The sequence below is a fragment of the Anguilla anguilla genome, chromosome 8 (genome assembly GCF_013347855.1).
Source record: "Anguilla anguilla isolate fAngAng1 chromosome 8, fAngAng1.pri, whole genome shotgun sequence".
Taxonomy (NCBI): Eukaryota; Metazoa; Chordata; class Actinopteri; order Anguilliformes; family Anguillidae; genus Anguilla; species Anguilla anguilla.
In genome coordinates this window covers 12,207,161-12,228,960 of record NC_049208.1, presented here as the reverse complement: position 1 = coordinate 12,228,960, position 21,800 = coordinate 12,207,161, and the positions used below count along the sequence as shown (strand labels likewise).

General features: G+C 41.8%; 1 long non-coding RNA gene across 1 annotated transcript; it reads right to left on the bottom strand.

Moving 5' to 3' along the window:
- Positions 1-2,260: 2,260 nt before the first annotated feature.
- On the bottom strand, positions 2,261-21,781 carry LOC118234481. Its single transcript, XR_004766671.1, has 2 exons — positions 21,504-21,781; positions 2,261-3,069 (listed from the first exon to the last, which is right to left on the bottom strand). It is a non-coding gene; the product is annotated as an uncharacterized LOC118234481 (long non-coding RNA).
- Positions 21,782-21,800: the final 19 nt, after the last annotated feature.

Here is a 21,800-nt window from a genome sequence, read left to right as displayed (position 1 = left end):
AATTATTATTATTATTTGTTTAATTGTGTCAGAAATCCTCAATAAATGTCAAATCGAAATAAACAAAATGCTGAAAATGTAGGAACATTTACTTTATTCAGACGAGAAATAGTAATAACATGTTAACGTTTGCTTCCAGGAGTTATTGTGCTGCTGAAGGTGATTAATCCTGTTTATGTATCTTTTGGGGGAGGGCTACTTCTTATGAAATATAAATAAAGAAAAAAATATATAGCCTACGTTTTGTTTTTTTTCTTTCGTACAACGCAAACTAGAATTGATGTAGGCTACATTTTCAAAGCTACTGTTCATAATATGTCATTAAAACATGTCAACAGTATTTATGTTATTTTATAAGCTTAGGGTTCGTAGCAAACTGTCGTTGTTTCGCCTTTCACACTTTGGGCAGAGATCGTTCTTGTGCGGTTTTCTGGTTTGTTCCAAGAATCGTATCGCAGTGTCCATGTAGCCTGTATGAAACATCGCTCGAGAATTTGGCTATTACGCTTTTCTAACTTATTCCGGAAATTGTTTGTCAATATAGCGACCAAAAACAGCGTCTCTTTTTGAGCAGCTTGTGTGAGGAGCGTTGCTGCCTTGTTCATTTGCGTGCGAATGCCCCTCGCGCGCAAAAAAACTTGCACGGTTTGCATGCTATACAACTGGACATTTACTGAATCTGCTCGTGTTCTATCTCACTCATGGTCACAACAGCAGTGCCTTCAGCGAATCAAACCAGCTACTGTACCTCTCGGGTATGATGGCAGTTCTTTGAAATACTTCACCACGCCGGTATCTGTGTGTAGATGATGGTGTCATACATTCCCCAGTCTTCAGCCCTCAAATAATCACTGTTTTTTTTTTTTCTCGGTTGCGTCTTGGGCGAGCCTTTGTGTGTTTCAAGCATGTAAACTGAACACTGTTGATTTATTTTTACCTGACCAACCTGTTTCCCCCTAGATTAAATTCCTCCGTGCTGTGCTGAACACCGTCGAGATTATATTAAAGTAGGTCATACATAAATTCTCCTTCCAGATGGTAATTTTTCCAGTGGTTCAACCCCACCTACAATCAGAATTTCATTGCACCTTCTTTGGTCATACCTGTAGGTGACACACTGTCCTTCTGCAGTATGGTTTACAGTGTGTTTTCCTGCTGAGTCACTGACCCATGTTTAACATGCATTTTGCATAATGTCTGAAGCAGCCTTTCCCTGTCTGAGCCTATATTTACCTTATGTCACATTATATTGCATTTATTTAGGAGGTGCTCTAATCCAGGGTAACTTACAATATATGAAAAAATATTCGTGCCTGATTTATGTAAACAATAGTGACAGACCTGGCTTATATTAAATTACATTCCTGGACCAGAGAGTAAGGATTTAGCAACACCGAAGCAGTTGAGCAAGCTAACTATGCTAACCAAAAACCAAAGTACAAATTCGAAAAACATTACAGGTATAGTTTCATAACAAGCCCTAAACAGAGAAACATAAAACTGTAAAATATATAACATAAAACCATAAACGTGCCATAACCAGACTCCTTGTGAAAGCATATGTTCCAATGCCAAGTGAGAGCTGGGAAGAAGAGTTCTGTGTTCCCTTCTCCAGTCGACTTTAAAACACCTGCTTGTTTTCAATCCTGAAATGAAGCAGAAGAGCAGCTTTGCTTGCATACCAACAGGCTTTCAAACTGATAAACATTACTAACAACAGATCGCTTCTTGAGGAAGACTTTTTGAAATGGGCTGTACCATCCAGTATAAAGTGTACATACTGTGAATCAAAATATCAAATAGGCCTATACTGTAGTTCTGTGAGATACAAAAATTGTGATGCTGTTGGTCATATAATAAATACATATATGGGTGCTTTACATGCCATTTCCAAGGATGACTCAAGTGCTGGAGGTGGTGGGCTATATTTTATGTTTCCTAGGAATCCCCGTTAAAAACAAAAATGGAAAGAGAGTGTTTAATGAAATCTACAACTGTACGATGTTAGCTTAAGAAAAGCGCAAAACCGTCTGTCTCCAACAGTAGGGGAAATGATTTCATGGCTCACTGTGACCGTTGAGGTCCTGGCCCACCCCTCCTTCGTGACCAGATGACACTTGACCCTGAACTGAAGGGTTGCTGAAAAGCCCCCACATCCCGAAAAGTAGGCAATAACCTCCCAGACATCAGAAATACACTTTTATTCATCAAATTCAGTCAATTAAATCTTTTTTAAAAAATGTTTAGCAGACCAGCAATATTACTGAGTCCATGTGTTTTATTTGTAGGCAAACCTTTACATCTGCATATCTTTCAGTCCCTTTATAAAACTTTATTGTTTGAAATTCTGTGGGACTGAAATCGCACGGTTGAAATATTTGACTTGCTAATGAGCAAGGAGCTCAAAGAGCTGAAAAAGGTTTAGGTAACCTTTGGATGACCTCATCAAAGATAGTTGTAACATGCTAACTATACACCAGGTAATTATCCACTAACAGATGACCTGTTTCATGGTCTTCTTCATTTCTTACTTTGATCACCTCTAACAGAGAGCCACAACCCCTTCATTTGCTCAAGAAAAACATAGTGGTTCACTATAGCAGACTGATAAGGACTTTCTCTTCTCTATGACAGCAGCCTAGTTACAAATTGGCCACAAAAATGGTTAATATTTATTTCTGACTTTTGTGAAAATATGTTTTTTTATTGGGAATGCACACTCATTGTGCATTGTCTTTTCCTGTATTTACGCATATGTAAGTGATTTTTTACGTTAAGATATTTTCCGCTCTTGAAGACTAAGCGCTGTGAATGAGATTGACAGGGGACTCGTTCCAGGCCTCTGGTGCGCAGAGACGAGCGCCGTTGCTGCAGACCTCATTGGAATGCGGTTCTGCGTTCCCAGCGGCTCCTGCCAAGCCGTCCGCCGGCGATGAATAAACATCTCCCTCCGTTTGGGCCGCGAATGCTGACGCGGCAAACTGACCTCGGGACGGCGCCTTAATCGGATTCTCGAACGCGGAATCGGAGAGCTGGACGAACGCGGCAGCGGAGGAAGGTGTGGCGACCCTGCAAATTATTAGAGGCGAGTCACAGATCCAGAACCGCCCAACTGAAAAATTAAATAAAATAATGAAACAAAACAAACAAACAAACAAAAATCTGAAAAGCCAATAGCAGTGGCACTGTAAGAGGCTACCAATGGCTATCTCTGAGGGAAATTAAGCTTTTATATACTATACTTACCTCTCTTTTACAGCACATGTAAGGTGCCTTTTTGACTGTGTGCTTATTGGTATGGAGATGTGAGTTTAATTCACAAAAGCATACATGGTAAGACAGGCAACAAGATGCTAGGATTTAAATTGACAGGCCTAATCAATCTATCATATCTCTTCTTCAGATTGATAATCCTTAAAAAAGCCTGTAATGCATTCGATAAAAATACCCACTCCACTGTAGGATATTAAGGCACTCTCGTTGGAATGATACATCTTTGTACAGAGTAAGAGATGACTTTATTCCACCTGAAATTCCTGTTTTTAATAATGTCTTTGTGAATATGAATTGGAAGGTCAATGCTGTATTGTGCATGCGTTTATTTGGTCAGCAGGCCGGAGCACAAGCACTCAAGCACACAGTCACACAGACAAAACGAACGCTGTGTGACATTTCCAACTTGTCCTAAATTATAAATGAATCCAGTATATCCATGTCCAAATTATGAGACAAATAGAAAAACACGAATGTATTAATTCATGCATTTTAACCTGAAATTCACATTTAGCTGTCTGAGGTGCTCAGAGAATTGTCCATCTCTTTCTGAAGATGGTGGGAATCTGTCCCAATTAAAACCATGTATGAAAAAATAATTTTTTCAGGCTTAAAAAAATCTGGCCGGCCTGAAATTTTGCCTTTTGCAAATCAAGTTTTTTTTTTTTTTTTTTAAACGTGAGAAGATGAAGCAGCCAGATGGGGTTAGCTACTCAATCCACAGTTATTCATCAGAGCGATTCGGATCTGTACAGAAATGTAGGTCAGCTGGTTCACTGGCTTTTATCTGTACGAGGACAGCATTTCCCTCAGCATAACATGTTTCTTACACCCTAGCTACCCTGATTTTTGTATTGCTTTACCAGAACTATTTTTAACCACAACAATAATTTGACAACTGTATGCAGTTGCTGCGGCAGTGTTATTACAAAATATCCTACAAAGAGATTTGTGAAGTGTAAGCATGGTGTTTTTGAATTTCCTCCCATTTTCTTTCACATTAAGACTATTTTACACTGGATGTACCCTCAACCTAAATATTTAAAGGGCCTATCATTGAACACTATCCAATTCATTGTCTGTTATCTAGAATAATGTGTCATACTGTCATGACGTCAACATCTAATCTTTTACATTTATTTTAGACTGGATGTTCCTCACTGTAGCTATTTGAAAATCCTTGTCATAGAGCATTGCGGATTTACGTAAATAGTTATTTTCCGTTATGTTTAATTATCTGTTGTGTGGTCATATGACATCAGCAAAGCAGTATGACCGAGAATGCAGGAACAGATATCCATTCAACGATAGCCGGCCGCTTCCTGCACGCGGTAAAGCGTTGTCCCATATACCGCTGTCTGAGTGTCGGAATGAAAGAGGACTGTAACGCGCCTGGGGTTAACGCCGATCGCAGCCGCTGCCTACAAGTGAGTCTCCATGGCAACTATCACGGTTGCCAGGCAACCGTGCGGGACCCTGAAAATGCCCAAAGGCTTACTAAAAATATAAGAGCATAAGACCCCCTCGTGCTGCACGCACGCAAAACTGTAAACGCTGTCAAATTGCTTATCTCACGTTCGGCACGGGGGACTGTGAATGTTGGTGAATTACTGTACCGCCGTTCAGCTCAAATGTCCCCACTGGGTTACAGTGGTGGTGGGGAGCACTTAATGGGGAAGGGGGTTGCAAATCACACTGTAAAGGAGTGGACGCCAGGGAAATGAACCCCTATTTCTGATAAATGCCTTCATGTATGTTATGCATTCTTACCCATGTACAGTATCACTGCATGTATTTTTTTATTCTGTAATGTGCCCTTTAGTGTTCTTCTCTGTGTGTGTGTGTGTGTGTGTGCGCGCGCGATGTCCTATTTAGGAGAACATAAGCCTGAGTGCGTGGAAGCCCGTGAACAGACACACACATACACCACGCACGGCTGTATAGATTTTTTTTTTTGGAAAAAAGAAAAAAAAAACATTTTGCTGACTTAGAAAACCAGCAATGAGTGTGGAGATGTTGGCCAGTGATCTTCTCCTTCCTGTAGGTCACAGGTCATAATGTAATGAGAGGTGCAGACAAAACAAACGAGTGTAAAAAAGCTATCGTCTGCACGCCGCGTCTGCAGCTCTAGGCAGCAGGTCGTTTCCCGCAGACCCAGGTAGCGCCACACGCGCGGGCTGCCCGCGCACACAGCGCACACACACACACCGGCGGAACAAAGCATTCCGACATGACATCACAGCGTTCTGCCCAGCTGTTTCTGTTGCCATTCTAATAATAGGGAGGGGCCTGCCTGAATATAAATCATTTAACCGTTCTGACCCCGCGGCGGGAAACGTGCGAAACATGGCCGACTGGAAGCCGCGGGGAGCGGGGAATATTAGCGGTGGTGTTCTGATACAGACCATAGACATTTATATATGAGATTTGAGGGGGGGAAACTGCACTTAATGGAGACCAGGAGCATTTTTTAAAATGGTGGATGCATAGATTCACTAATGTAATCGATGTGTCTGAGGCTGAAGCGTGCTATCGTGTTAAACGCAGCGTCCATGTAGTACGCGTTGTTATTTGATAAATTGGGATAGAGTGCGCTCTAATTTTTCAGAGAGCAAGAGAGAGAGAGCGCAGTGCTGTATCAGCTGGCTGCGAGCCAGGGAGCCCTGGATCTCATGAATAATTCCGGAAAACAGAAAACAGCTGAAAATTCAAGATGATTGGCATTCACCCATAATGCCCTGCGAGAGCGTCTTATTAAAGAATTGCACCTGCTTGCTGGCTGATAAGGCTCTCCAGTCACAGGCAGGGGTAGCTGTCGCAGCGCAGGCCAGCCCACCTCCACTCGCTGGGAGGGGGGGGGGTGTGTGGGTAGGGGGAGAGGGTCTTCAGCCTGAACTCCATAGGCTTATAATGGGCAGGATGCACACGCCTGTTTTTCGTGGAGTTCTTCCCCCATCATGCAGCGGGGACGATGCTGCTGTAAGCAGAATGACTGGAGGTGCTGCAGGGTGGGAGAGAGGAGTGGCTGAAACGGCTGGGGGAGGGAGAGGTAGCGGGGGGGGGGGTGGGGGGGGGGGCGGGATGGAGGCACTCTGGTATGGTGCCAACACTGGCGTGTGCCTGCAGTCCTGTCCCACTGCCGGTACCCGGACTGGCGAGTGCCATCACACGTGGAGAAGAGGGGTGGGCCAGGGGGGGGGACGCTGGCTGGTTGCCAGGACGTGTGCGTGTTTCGGGGGGGCGTGCAGTGAATGCCTCTTTGTCTCAGCGATCTCTGTGCTAGCGAGAGGCTAATGAGGGCGGTCTTTGTCGCCGGGCGTCTGCCCAGCGAGTGGGCTGGGCGGGGCTGGTTAACCTGCCGGTGGCGCTATAAGCACAGGACACCCCCCCCAGGCTGGGACAGGGGTGCAGTCCGGCCACTCTGCAGGCTGAAGGGCCGTGGAGCCTTGTGAGTCTGTGCACAGGGCAAGCGCAAGCAGCTCCAAATTCTTTATCCCCTCTTCTGCACGCTATACCTCTTTCTCTTTCTCTTCTTTCCTCTCATCTCTCCCTTTATGCTCTTCTTTTCTCCCTCTTTTAACCTTCTTTCACCTTCTCTTTTCTCTTCTTCTCTCTTCTCTCATTTTCTTCTTCCTTTCTTACCCCCCACCCCACCCTCCCTAGCTTTCTCCTTTCTTCATTCCCTCTCTCCAACCCCGTCTCTCACTCTGTCCTCACTTGCACCCCAATTTTATAAATATCCTCTCCCTTTCTCCTTTTGTCTCTCCCCATTTCTCTTTTCTGTTCTTTTTCTTCCTCCCTCTCCCCCTGTCCTTCTCTCTCCTGCATTCCCTCCCTCCCTCTCTCGCTCTCTCTCTCTCCCCCTCTCCCTCCTCCACCCTCCCTCCCTCCCTTGGCTGCGGCTTTGGCAAAGTGGGGACGGAGGTTGCTTGCATAATGGAACAGGAACTACCTTGTGTTTCCCCTAACAGTCCCAGAGAGACTCTCACGAGCCCAGGGGGAGAGGAGTAAAGTAATTCACTCCAAAGTGCACTTGGGTAAAACCCTCTGCAGGCCAGTGTTCTTTAGTGAGGGTTTAAAGCACTGCCCAGGAAATGCAAAAGCATTTAATCAAGGTCATGCCGCTGACTCAGCACTTTCTCCTCATCTGACCTGTGAGAAGGCCCTGTCCATAGATTTACAGCCTTGCAGCGTCCGCCCTGCAAACAAGTAAAAACGTAGTTAGCAGTTAAACGATTTTTATTATTTGTGAATTATAACTGTTTGCTGCGTGCCTGAACATGCGCAGGGCCATTTGTTGATCCTACGCTGTACTGAGCACTCTGCACATTTAGGAAGGGTATGCACCGTATGTAAGATAAGCATTTGCAGTTTGCACTAATCTTTTTCAACTTTCAATACACTCTTTAAATTTGGTGTGGATATCACATTACCTGGGTTTCAGAGGGCAGAGTTTTAAGAGAGGTCAGATGTGAATGAAGTTATGGATTCATTTAATTGATTAGACTTTAAAGAACGCTGGGAGGCCTGCTCTCTAATGCCCCCTGCAGGTTCAGCCGAGTTAGCAGAGACCAAGATGCCAACAATGACATCATCTCCTGTGTCCGAGCATGCCAAAGTGCTTTACTGACGTATACTTAAAATACTGCAAGAAAGGACATGAGACAATGGTGATGCGGCTTAGAAACAGCTGAATTTTTGGAAGTTAGCATTACACTAAATATGTAATCTTAGCATATTTTCTGGAATCATTTAAATGGGGAAAAAAGTGATTTATCTTCAGAAATATCATATTCAGGAAGTCTGGTAAAATTGTTTTCTATAGCTCACCCCAAATTAAAACATTCACATTTCAGGGAGAAACTAATTAATCACATGATTGTTTTGTTTTTCATCTTGTGTGTAATTTGTTTCTTGTGCTGTGTTGCTAATTAGATTATTACTGCACTTTTTCATGACCTTCATTAAAAATGGAGCAGTGTTCCTTGTTTTCTTTTCTCTACACTAATCTTCACACTACCTTGTCCTCCGTTATTGAACTTCTCTAATCAGATTTTCGTCTGGTTGAGCAAGGAGGCATGTGCTCTCTGAATTATCCCCCCCATCTGTTAAATAACCACAAAAAAACTTTGACTGTTGTAGTTGTAATTGGCGAAGTTAGCATCTAGAGACTGAAAAATGAACAGTCTGAACTCATTAAACAATACGTAAGCTGCCAGAAAAAGTTCAAAAAAAAAAAAAGGATAAAGGAAAAATTCAAATTACAATCCATAATCAACCATCATATACCATGACGAAGGAACACACCACAAATATTCACATTGACTGCTGACATCACATTGTATGTTTACATTTGGACTATTTCTCTGCTCCTTTGAGCTGATTAGTGTCAAGATTACGTTAACAGCTTCTTATTTTGTAATCCTCAAATAAAATATTTTTTGCATCACTAGTTTAGGTCAGGTGTTTGATTATAGAAACTTCCATAAAAAAAAAGAATTATAAAAAGGCCAAAAATACTGTTAGATATTTACAGAAATGCTTGTTTGACTTAAAATTTAACCTAAAATACTAAACGAGGATCAATCAACTAAACAACAATAGTGTCTACAATAATAAAACAGCTTGGCTACAGCTATCTGAATGCTATTTCGAGATATTTTTTTACCCAGCACCCCCTGCCCCCAATTATGGCACTTGCATCCAGGAGACCTGGCCCGTAATTGCACGGTGGTGCAGCTCCTCTCCAGGGGTTAAATATGCACATTTGACAATTCGCGGTGGCACGAGTGACACGTCTGTTCCAGCGACCGACGCGGAGTTTGTGAATAATGCATTTCCGCCGCGGGCTGTGGGCTGTGTGTGAATATTCAGTCATTTGTGTTTGCCCTGTGGGAGGCAGTGGACAGTGACACACACGTGGAATCATCAACCGAAAAACCCTGAATTCCTTCTCAACTTTTTATTTATTTATTTATTTTGCAATCTCTGCGTTGCTCATGTGATTTAATGTGCACAAGAGAGTTCCAAGTAAATGGTTCCAAACACACAAGAGATTGCCTTGGTTTATTATTATTATTATTATTTTTGTACATCAGAACTCACAATTCCTGTTGAGCATTTTTATTTTTTTTTGACCAATCACACAATGCATTGCACACTGATTGGACGACACGGAGGACGACAGTCGAACTGCAGGCATCTGCCGCAAAGTCAGTGGACGCGCACCATTAGGTATCCTAATGAAATGAAAATGTTAATTTGCTGCACTTTCATCCAGCGCGGTTTCTTTTGTCTGGGGGGTTGGGGTGTGCTGGGATGGGGGCGGGGCGGGGAAGTGGCAGTAGGCAGTTTTTTAAATTTTTTATTGCAAACTAAAGTACTAGTAGCCTGTACATCAAATATACAAAGAGCCACGAATCTGTAAAAGTGAAAAGACTGAGGAAAAAGGCGGACGATAGTGGTGGTGGTGGTGGGAGGCGGGGGCGGGGGGGGGGGGGGGGGGGCAGGCAGGCAGGCAGTAGGAGGTTTATGTTCACATACAGTAAGGTGTTCTTGACGTCACTATGAATCTGTGTCACATAGCTATTTAGTGCCTGGCAGCTATTTATAAAAGTACTTCATAAATCATAACGATCACAATATTATATTTAGCATATGTTTAGCGTTCTCCGATTTCAGCATGGCTACAGCGTGGGGCAGTGGTTCTCAACTCGAGCCAGAAAGGGCCGGTGTGGGTGCAGGCTTTTGTTCCAACCAAGCAGTTACACACCTGATTCTACTAATCAAGGTCCTTAGTAAAGACTCCAAAGGTTGATTAGTAGAATCAGGTGTGTAACTGCTTGGTTGGAACAAAAGCCTGCACCCACACCGGCCCTTTCTGGCCCGAGTTGAGAACCACTGGCGTGGGGGTCGGGGGAGTTGCTGTACGCTGTGGGTATGTCGTCTAATTAGTGTTTGTCCCTCAAAGTGTGTTCATTAAAAGAAAAAAGCCTGATTGGTTGGTTGGTTGGTTGGTTGGTTGGTTGGTTGATTGATTGATTGATTGATTGATTGATTGATTGGGAATCCCGCGGGCTTGGCGTCCCTCGTCCAGCATGCGGTGTTTTGGATGACGTGCAGGATGACGGTCAGATTGCAGGCATCTGCTGCGGAGTCAGTGGAGACGCAGGGGGACCCGCGGGGGCCAAATGTAGCTCAGGGCACCGAGCTGACTTATCCTGGCTTTACCCCGAGGAGCTTTAAGGCAAATCCCTTTTCCGGAGCTGGACGCAGATCAGATTCTGAGTGGCCATCAATTACCCCAATCAGAGACTGTAAGCCCTCGCTTAAGGATTCTGACCGCGTGTTAAGTTTGCATAGTTAAGCACACTATCTTTTTTAGAATTCAAGCCATTTGTTTTTATCCATTAACACACTTTAGCACTAACATTTTTTATCACTCTGCTGGATTCACAGGCATACAACACGTACTTACAAGTGCCCAAGTTAGGAACAGACAACAGAATAATAATGAGGTTAACATTTATCTATCTATCCTTTTATCCATCCATATACCCGTTATATCTAACTAAGGTATCTATGTCCTATATACGTAACTGTATAGTAAGTGTTTTGCTGAGAACAGTGACTATGAGGCCATTGCTGCAGTAAGTCCTTTCGTGTTTATCCCCCCTGTTCTTATTTGGGACTGAAGGCGCAGCCTGTGTAATTGCAGTGTAATTCTCTCTGCTGGATGGGCTGCCTGTTACAGTTCTTCTCTCTGTGCCGCTCCCTTCACAGCCCTCCAGTGAAATCACTAAAATGTGTTGGTGAGAGGAGGAGAGCTATAACACACCCCCCCCCCTCCCCACACACACACACACCCCCGATGAGATCACGCAATAGCAAAAAGAGAAAGGCCCTAAACAGAAATGACAAAAAAAAGAACCAACTGGGGTTCAAACAAGGTTACGTTCTGCTGTGTGTATGCGTGTGTTTGGACATATATTATTGTGTGTGTGCGTGTGCGTGTGCGCATGGTCAAAAATAATCATTTGATGACTTTCCTTTTTTCTGGGACAGGAGGGTGAAAAACTCATATTAAGGTTATGGATGATGCTGTTAATATTCACCGGTCCCCTTCAAATGAGTTGAACTCTGACCTCATGTCTGCTGGAGGTGTTGGTATCAGTGCTCCCCCCCCAGGGCACATGACACAGGCCCAGTCCTCGGGGTCAAAGGTGAAAGTGGCAGTGTGCTCCAAGCTGCTTCCTCCATTTAAACGCACAGATGGTGCCTCCTAGTCTCATTACAGGGGACACATCTACATGCAATGGAGGATCACATACAGAGATAAAGTCCACCAATGGTGGTCCATGGGGTGAAGGGGTATCAAGGCTTGCTTTAAACTGACAGTGGTCCTCAGCTAGTTTTTATTTCATAATTTCCTTCCAGGTTTTGCTGAAGATCACCCATCAGCAACCAACTCCTGTTTATCTCTGATTATGCATGGTAATATTTCTTAGAGCACATCGAATTAGATAATTTAGATACCACATTTGAGATGCATTCATTTTGAGTTTCTAACCGTGATCGAACGCTTCAAATCATTATGAAAATATTTTCTAGCTTATTCTATTCACCAAATCTCTGAATAAATAAAAAATCTAATAAATTCAACAGTGATCTGCTCTCAAATAGAGGTAAAATGCAAGAAGCAAATTTTTTTAAAGGAATGCAAGAGGGCAAGACACAACTGAACAAGGGTGACACAGCTGCTCCTGGGTCACTCTTATGTAAATTTCTTAATCATGAGAAACATTTTAAAATTCATTGAAGCCAATTAAAAATTTAGAGGCAAGATCTCCCGCTCCCTGTTCTCTTTGCAACCACTTAGAGAACCATTCAACACAGCAGAGACTCAAGGGGCTGCAAGCCCCCTGGTGGCATGATGCAAAATTACACCTGCTAATAGATCAGAAAACGCTAACACAGTATAGCAGTGGTCTTCAATCCTGCTCTCGGAGAGCTGTAGGGTTGGCTGGTTTTTGTTGTTGTACTCAGCACTTAATTTGTTGCCTTGGTCTGGGAGGAAAAACAAAAAATCCAGAAGTTCATGCAGCTCTCCAGGACTAAAATCGAGGACCACTGCAGTAAGGGCTCACTCTTTATTTTCTTGTCTGTTTTTTTTTTTTAATCAGAAAGGAGTGGTTCTGCTTCACTTTTAAAATTCTAACATGAAAAAGAAGTAAAATTATATGGTTCCCCACTAGCAGGGTGACTGACACATTCTCACAAGCAGGCGCCATTAACAACTGCAATGCACACCTCATATTTTTACACATCATGCAGCTGGATATTGTGAGCGAACCTTTCATTACACTACATTACGTTAATGATGCTCTCATCCAGATTATTCATATGATTACCACATCTACCAATGGTTGACCCAGTAATGGCACATTTTATGCAATTACAGTCACAGGTTTTTAGAAAGAACCGGCTGCTTTTAATGCAGTTTAATACGACCGTTTGAATTCATTTGATGGGACTGAATCATCGTTTGTTGTTTAAACACAGAGCTCTGAACAGCAGACGCAAGCGGGACTCTTGTGCAGAAGATTCTTTTTATTTATTTTTGTCAGTAAAATAAGTGTCAGATGCTCCAAAGAGACCAATACCACAACAATCCTAATCAGTAAACTGTTCTGTGATGCATTGTTTTGAATAATATTTTGAAACGTCCTATTTTGTCACAAAATAAACTTGACACCCTCAATCAAAGTGACATTTGTTTTTTGGCCTAATAATACTGGGTGGTAAAGAAATTTAGAGGTCACGTGTTGCATCTGAGGAAAAGCATTTAAATGTTGTTTTAAGCAGATTAGCCTTGGCTAAAATCCTGAATCAGGGTTGAAGTGCAGTGCTAGTGTTTTCTGCAAGGCTTATGCTAAATCTGTCCCATGGAAGTAATCTACTTTTAGAAGGAAACAAATCAACTGTGCTATGGGCGACTCTGTCATTAGAGAGTGATTAGGATAAACATTTTCACACACTCATCACCCAGGACAGACCATAAGTGTTCTTTGCTGAGCATCCTTTGCTGAGGATATAGTTCCTGTCTGTGTCCTACTGATTTACTGAGACACTTAAGTGCACACACAGATGAATACATATGCATACACACAGGTGTGCAAACCACACATTCACACACAAAACATGTATGCATAAATGTGCATACGTATAGTTGTGTGCTTGTGATCATGAATGTATACCTGTGAGCACCCACCCACCCACATACACATACATGTCCATGTGTGAGTGTGTATGTATGTGCGCACATGAACATGCATGCAAATGCGTGTGCATATAAACACACATACACACACTCACGCATGGACACATATGTACACACACATGAACATGCATGCAAATGCGTGTGCATATAAACACACACACACACACTCGCGCATGGACACGTATGTGCACACACATGAACATGCATGCAAATGCATGTGCATATAAACACACACACACTCACGCATGGACACATATGTACACACACATGAACATGCATGCAAATGCGTGTGCATATAAACACACATACACACACTCACGCATGGACACATATGTACACACACATGAACATGCATGCAAATGCGTGTGCATATAAACGCACATGCACACACTCACGCATGGACACATATGTACACACACATGAACATGCATGCAAATGCGTGTGCATATAAACACACATGCACACACTCACGCATGGACACATATGTACACACACATGAACATGCATGCAAATGCGTGTGCATATAAACACACATACACACACTCACGCATGGACACATATGTACACACACATGAACATGCATGCAAATGCATATGCATATAAACACACATACACACACTCACGCATGGACACATGTACACACACATGAACATGCATGCAAATGCGTGTGCATATAAACACACACACACTCACCCATGGACACATATGTACACACACATGAACATGCATGCAAATGCGTGTGCATATAAATGCGCACACACACACAATGGCTGAAAACAGCAGGGCTCAACTGAAGAGCTGATCCTAGGAGCACAGATTAGCATGAGCTCTGTGGCCCCAACCCCCTGCAGGGTAATCCCTGAGCTGTCCTCCCAGCCAATCCCCTGCTCCGTAATATCGCTGCCTCTAACCTGCTCATCCAATCAGAGCTCTCCGTTTTAAGTGTGCTATTTCTTGCAGCAGTCTGTTAGGAGGCTTTGTGTGAGTGATAGCAGTGATACAAAGAAATATATTTCCAAGTTCTGTATATCTGTATGTGTGAAACAGATGACCGTAACCTTAATCCAGAGCATTAACACTCAGATTGCAAAAAAATAGTATTAATAAAAAATTACAAAAAAACATCAGTGTTTTTAAAAAAAATTAAAGTGAGGACAATAGATGCTTTGATCAGGATTCTCTTTTCTAAAACCAACACAATTTTGTCTAGAGGTTTCACTGGTTTCAAATAAAGTGCTGAACAAAACAGTCCATTAGTACTGTGGATTTTCACACTAACTAGCACAAAGCATTTGGCAAAGAATGATTCTTGGATGTGCTGTAATATCCCTATCTCCATGGAAACACAACCGTATACACCAGCAGACAGTTAAAGACTATTAATCACATCCATTGTGAATGTAATTTCATAGGACCCAGTCGCAGGTATCAGTGCTAGTGATACATTACAGAGAAGATGGCGGTTGTGGTTTTGTGTTACTGTGTGGGGAAATCCCTTGTGAAGAAAAAAAATCCATTAGCCCCCTAAATTAGACTATTGGAATGAACAGAACCTAGGGGATTGTGGTTAGGCATACACATTTACAAGTCCAGCTTCTGAGGCTGGTTTCAATATGCACAGTTTTTCGCCCCAATCTTTGACCCTAATTTCTCTCTCTTTCTCAACTTGGAAGGTCTGATTGTATCAGAAGGCCTGTCTTATCCCTGCAACATCATCAGTAAATTTGTTAGAGCGCGGACAGCACAAAGGCAAACTCTTCTCCAAAACGAAGACTGCCCATTGGCTGCTTCTGTTCATTCCGCAGTCCCCCAGTTTGGCTGTGCAAGTCGTTGCGTTGCAGCAGCACGCTTTGTGTGCAGCCGACGCAGGCAGACTGCTGGAATCCAGTTGAGGAGCTGCTCTTGCTTAGTAAAACAACGATAATTAGCCAATAAAACAATGCCTCGTTGCCTGAAACCTTCCCTCCCTTCCTAGAATGCCCCAGGTCCAATTAGATCTGACCACTATTCTGCAATAGGATTCCCGCATGATAAGCTTCTGTGACTGAAGGTGTCACTCTGCCACAAAGGCAAGGGGTTCAATCGATGACCACCACTAATACTACGCGGCATCAATATTCAGAACTACAACAGCCCTTTCTGAGCACAGCACAAGTCAGTTTTTAAAAAAGGAAAAAAAATTGTATATAAAAAGTTATTATATAATATATTTTTGGATTATTGCTTTCTGTATTTCACGCTATATAGTCAGACCTCATTGAGATCATCCAAGATATGTTTGTTTATAATCATATTTAAATAAAAGATATTATGCAGCTGCTTGAATTGCAAGGTAGGAGACCGAACTGTCCACCTACCACCTCCACAGAAACAGAAATGTAATTCTTAATTGCTTTTCAGTCATAATGGTTTAATTAGGAATGAGTTCTGTCTGAGTGGTTGTGTCCCTGGTGGCCTTTGTTCTTACAGAAAGTAATTGAATGTTGTAGCTCAGTTATTGCACTTAGCTGTTTGTGTATTGATTGATCGATCGATCGAACCAGTGGATGGATGGATTGATTGAAATGAGGCTGTTGGGGGGAGGACTGAACACTGCAGTTGATTCAGAGATTTGCTCTGGAAGGTTCTCAGTTGTGGTGGCATTTATAAGGGTTTGCCCTGCCCTGCGCTAGGGAAGTAGCTTCCCAGACAGACCTTTGTAACCTGTACATAAGACTTGTGTTTCCATTGACCTTACATGGTAAAATAAAGGTTAACAAAAAAAGTCTCCCAACATGCATCTCTTTAAATTCGAGAATGGACAGAGCTCCAAACGGAACAACCAGAAAAATCAATGCAACCTTTGCCCCCAACCCAATTTGAGTCATTTAAATTCCCTTTTAAAATGCTGTGATTCATTATTCCTGCCCTGGTTGTGGGCTGTTAAAAGTGTACATTAACATCTGTCTTCCTGTGATTACAGAGCAGTAAATTGACCCTTTGACTGATACTTTAATTGTTGATGAGACGTTGGCTCAAGGTCAGGAATCCAGGAAGTTGTTTTTTCTGTTCTAACTTTATTTATCGGGAAGACCAGGGGCATGAGAAGAGAGTTTTAAATGGTTGTGCTCTCTGGGTCATCAAGGCCGAGGCCCCCACACACTCCCATTACGAACACCACATCGCAGTTTCTGTACGACAGCAAACACCATTAAACATGAAAAATATTTAAAGAGGAGAACTTCTGTTAAAGCAAGGTCAAATAAGTAAGGATGTCATTAACTACAAGGATATAATGGCCACATGTTATTTAAAGGGCTATTTATACAGTTGGTAGTAGCTAATAATTAAGTATGGCTCACTTTCTAAAAAAGGCAAATGAGTAGCAAGCAGTTATTACAGTAAATGGTTATTAAATTGTATGACCTGTGTGGTCAGGTTTGTTTTAATGCTTACCTCCAGTACCAGTTGTGCCAATACAATTTTATTGCTTTCTGATTAAAAGATTATTATAGATTACCTATTAGCTTTTTAATGAATGGTTGTGCCCAAAATCATTTAGAATCATTTGAAGCATTGTGTACTGAGAAATGAATCAAATATTTGAAGTTTTTATTATCTTCTCTGTCTTCAAATAAGCCTTTTTTATATTGGCTTATTTGATGTATGTGTCAGCCAAGAGAATCAAAGTATTTCATTTCTGCAGAGGACATATTCACAGTTTGTACTATACTGCTATCATCACAATTATATACGTTTCTATGGAAACACCCCAGTCTATCAATTTTAATTCCTTGTGGTGTATTTTATATTGTGTCTGCAAATTTAATTGAAGAAAGTGTGAACAGGAGAGGTTAAGTAATTACACCACACAGACTAATAATTGAAATAGCACAGAAGCCATGAAGACACACAGACAGTGGCATGTCCATATAATAGAGTTCTGACAGTATATCCCAGGTAGGCCTGGATCTGGGGAAACCTACCTGCAATATACAATATTGTATATTGTTTACCACATTCTGTAACAAGGTCTATGGTATGTTTTGTCTGAATTGTCTCTAATTAAGGGACATTACTGAGTGTTTTTTGTCTTCTGCCTTGTTGGCTGCCTTGTATTTGTCTTCTGCAATTAAGGATCAGAAATTGCAGCAGACGTATTGTACATCAGACCGTGTGAGCAAGAATGACTGCCTTTTTGCTTGCAGACTGAGCTTCTGACAGAGTGAGCCACAATGGCTGCCACTTCCACTGCAAGACTGGGTTTCTAACAGTATGAGCCAGAATGGCTGCTGCAGTGCTTTCCTTGTAGATTTGGATTCTGAGCCAGAATGGCGAACACTTCAGAGATGCTAGCAAAGCATAAAAGACTGCAAGTCTTCTTTAAAAGGCTGTCATAAAGACTATATGTAATTGTATATGTAAATATGTAAGACACATTGGTAGGAAACAAAATAAAATGTATGCATTTTATTCTTCTCCTTAGAGAAATGCTCATCTTTGATTATTGGAGAGAATCCAATTGTTCTTCCAAAAAAAGAATATCATCTCATTATGCACTTCAGATACAAGCTTTGAATACAGTAGGGTTTCTTAAACTTAATCCAAATGAAATTCTAGACTGACAGATAAAGTCGATCATAATTTAATTTTAGATTCAAAATCAAGTCCTGGAGGGCTGCAGTGTCTGGAGGTATTTGTGGTTTTATTTCAATAAGCAGCCTATTAAGGCTTTGGAAATAGGGTGTGTGGATCCTTTAGCCAATCAGAAAAATAAATGAAATGCTGAACCTGAAACATACTGTCATGAAAACCAACGGACAATGCAGCCATCCAGGACTGGAATCTGACATCCATGAACTGCACGTTCATAAATAATTTAGTGAATAGAAACTGACAGAAATGATGACTGGTAAAAATGGAGAAATTCCTAATATTTCCTCCTCTCTGCATAATCCGAGAGAGTGCTGATTCTAGCACATTTCGGTTAAATAAACATTTCTCTTAAAAAAATAAGAAAAGACAGAGACCTCCCCAATTCCTTTCCAGACGAAAGAGTAGTCCCTCGCAGAACAATGGCCTGTTTACAGTCATCTTTAACTCAGGAGAATGTTGCCCCTAATTAGAAAGACTGTCCGCGTTAATGATCTTATATAATCAGGCATCCAGATAATTATCACTGGCACACGCTTTTGAATTGGGAAAAACATTCTCATGTGATAAAGATGACTATGAATGAATAATACTCGACTATGGCAGGCTGCTTTTGCACAGAATACGGGTTTTTACAAGCGTTTGCAAATAATATATATCATGGGTTGGATGGCACATTCAGCTCTTGTGGCTTTGGAACACACCAGATGTATTATTTTACTGTGGTTGCGCCTCCTTGTGTGCAACTTGGGGGCGGGGACGAAATCAAAAATGCTTGGCCTGTCAAATGTAGTGACCTATATAGGAACACGAGTGCAAAACTCCCTTCGTCTCTCTAGAGATGGTCAGTCCCCAGTGCATCTGGATTTCCCAGAGGAAGCAGCCCAGAAATCCTGATGCCCTCTCACTGACTTCATGGACTGGACAGATTAGATTTTTTTCAGGAGTGCTCTCTGCAGGTGCAAGTCGGTTGAATGGCTCACATTGGCACCAAGTCCTTTCCTATCCTGACTGTACAGAGAATCTTTAACATGTAATTTTGAAGTTAAAATGTGAGCTCAATTTTTTAAAAATGTCCCTGCCGATAGAAGTCTGTGGATGCCCGGGTGCAATGCTTGAGCATGAGGATCACAGAGTCACAGGGTTGTTCCTGAAGAACTCTCATTTTACGGAACAGCGAACTTCTGTCACAGTACCTTTTTTGGACCCATTTAAAAATCCTAAAACCAGACATCGGTCTCGTCATGCAACTACGACCCACAGCGGGACGTCCAGTCCCAAGATCTGTTTGAAGGAGGGGGGTGTTTACTTTGATTGCCCTCTGATTCAAGAACAACAGCAAAGCTGGGGATACTGATTTACTCTAGTACCCCCGTCTGATTGGACGCACGCTGCTGTGAAATGGCGTGAAGGTGTGTGGGAGTTCTGGCCCAGAGTCACACTCTATAAAACTTACACTGGCACAAGGAGGAACGTCCCGTTGTGTTGCACTGGCACAGAGAGTAACAACCTTCTGTGCTACACTGGCACAATGAGCATGGGTGTGTACAGACATTTTGAGGGGCAGGGGCTCAAGTCATGATATTATACGCTGTATCTTCCAGATGAAACCTTATGCCTCCCCATTATTTATCATGGTGTATGATGATAAACACAATGAAAAATCTGATGCAACAGCACCATCTAGTGGGTTCTCAATTAAATACCTAGAAACTGTCCTTATTATGCATGTATATTCCTTATTATTTTAATGAGGTTATGTTTTTACAACAGTAGATGTGCACATATTTTACACACCATTTCAAGGCTCAGTAGCTATCTTCTGATGGCTGTATTCCAAGTGTTTTATCTTTCCCACTGTAGTGGATGTAGGTCATCGGAAGAGTTATATATTAACCAGCGTTATATATTAACTTCTCACAGAGTAAGCATGAGGACTAGTTTCTTTTTTCCCCATGTTATTTCCCTGTTGTTATGCGGCACAGCCTACAATATATCACATCACATCTCTTCCCACATTTGGGTGCTGCTTTAGCAGTAAAGACATGAGACATAATTCCACAATGATGATCTGGGAATGCTGACATAACTTGCAATTCATCCAGTTACATAGCTCAATATTTAATGAACAACTTTTGGGGAAATAAAAATTTGTACCAAAATAAGTTAAAAGCCTGTCATTGGAGTGGTACCTTTACCTTTAATGTAAAAATATGTACATTTGTAAAAATATGTATATTTGTCAATGGCGAAAACCAAGGTTATGTCCTTTTAAGTATGTGGGGCGAAGAGTCGGTATAGGCCAAATACAGGCGATGTTCATTGAGGACCGAAGATGCTTCGAAAAGCAACAGCTTGAATTATTATTTCTCTCTACTTTTGTGTCCATTGTAGATGCCAATATGGTCATGGCGGTGTGGTTGTTTACTTTCGAATCGGTAACCAAACACTTGTGTGTACAAGTGGGTTGTTTCAAGTGTGAATCGTGTGAGCACAGGTATTGGATATGGGTCACTTTAAAAAGTAGATGTGAAAAGGAGGTCAAAAACTTGAATATAGGCAAAAAAAATCTGAACTGGGCACCAAGACCTGCGGTGTAAATGTAGCCAAATACAAATCTAGGCCCACCATTTAAAGTATTGCTATCGAAGTTACATAAAGCAATACTGGCTATCTTTGCTCACACAAAGCAGTTTCTATACGACCGGTTAACGTTACCTACTGGACCGAGGTGCAACGCAAAATGTCCATTTTGTGTGTATCCGATGTTTTTATTGGTTGATGTACCTAAATGTCCAATGGGGAGGCGTATTCTTTGTGGGCCAGGAGCATTTGTGATGATGTAATCGGCAATAAAAAGAAGAAGGAAAAACTGCTACTTCCCTTAAGTTTGGGGCATTATTGTGTGGACGTGTGAAGTTGTTTGTGAATTCTGTCAATTAAAATGCCATCAGAAGGTACAGAAATTTATGTTTGCAAGGGCTGCGAGTCTGTGGTCATTGTGATTATTTCTGTAGGGAACCCTGAAAATTGTCAAACTCTCTGCTGTATAGGTATGGGGCATGCTTCCCAGCATACCTGCCATCACAATCAAACTCTTCCACATTTTGTTTCTAGGATATCAACTACTGGAAATTATAATTTATCAATATATGCAAATAGCCTACACAACATAGCCTATGCGAATACAATTAGTCTATGCATCTTTTGATTTTCTTTTTATGAAAGTGTACCTCAGATAGCAACTTAAAGAACAGTATCATATTGCACGATTGTTATTTGAGTTAGCCTGCAAGATCCACAGGTTAAGGTTTCTTACCTTTTTCAAGGATGCAGTGTCGTGGAATTTTTTTGTTTATGAACAAGCGATTGGACCCGAGACTGCTCGTTGCCGCGTTGTATCGGCTATTTTTTGTTGTTTCCTCGTCAGTTCGATTTAGGAGCAATCAAGAAGGAAACCACTGATTAGAAATGAAAGGAGAAACGGTACAGCATTTGTAATGTTGCCGTGCTTAGTTAAATCACACCTTTACCGTGTGGATTTAGTGAACGATTGCGTTTTTTTTTTTTTTTTGGTGTTCTGAGTTCACAAAAAAGTTCTAACTGTTTTCAAAAC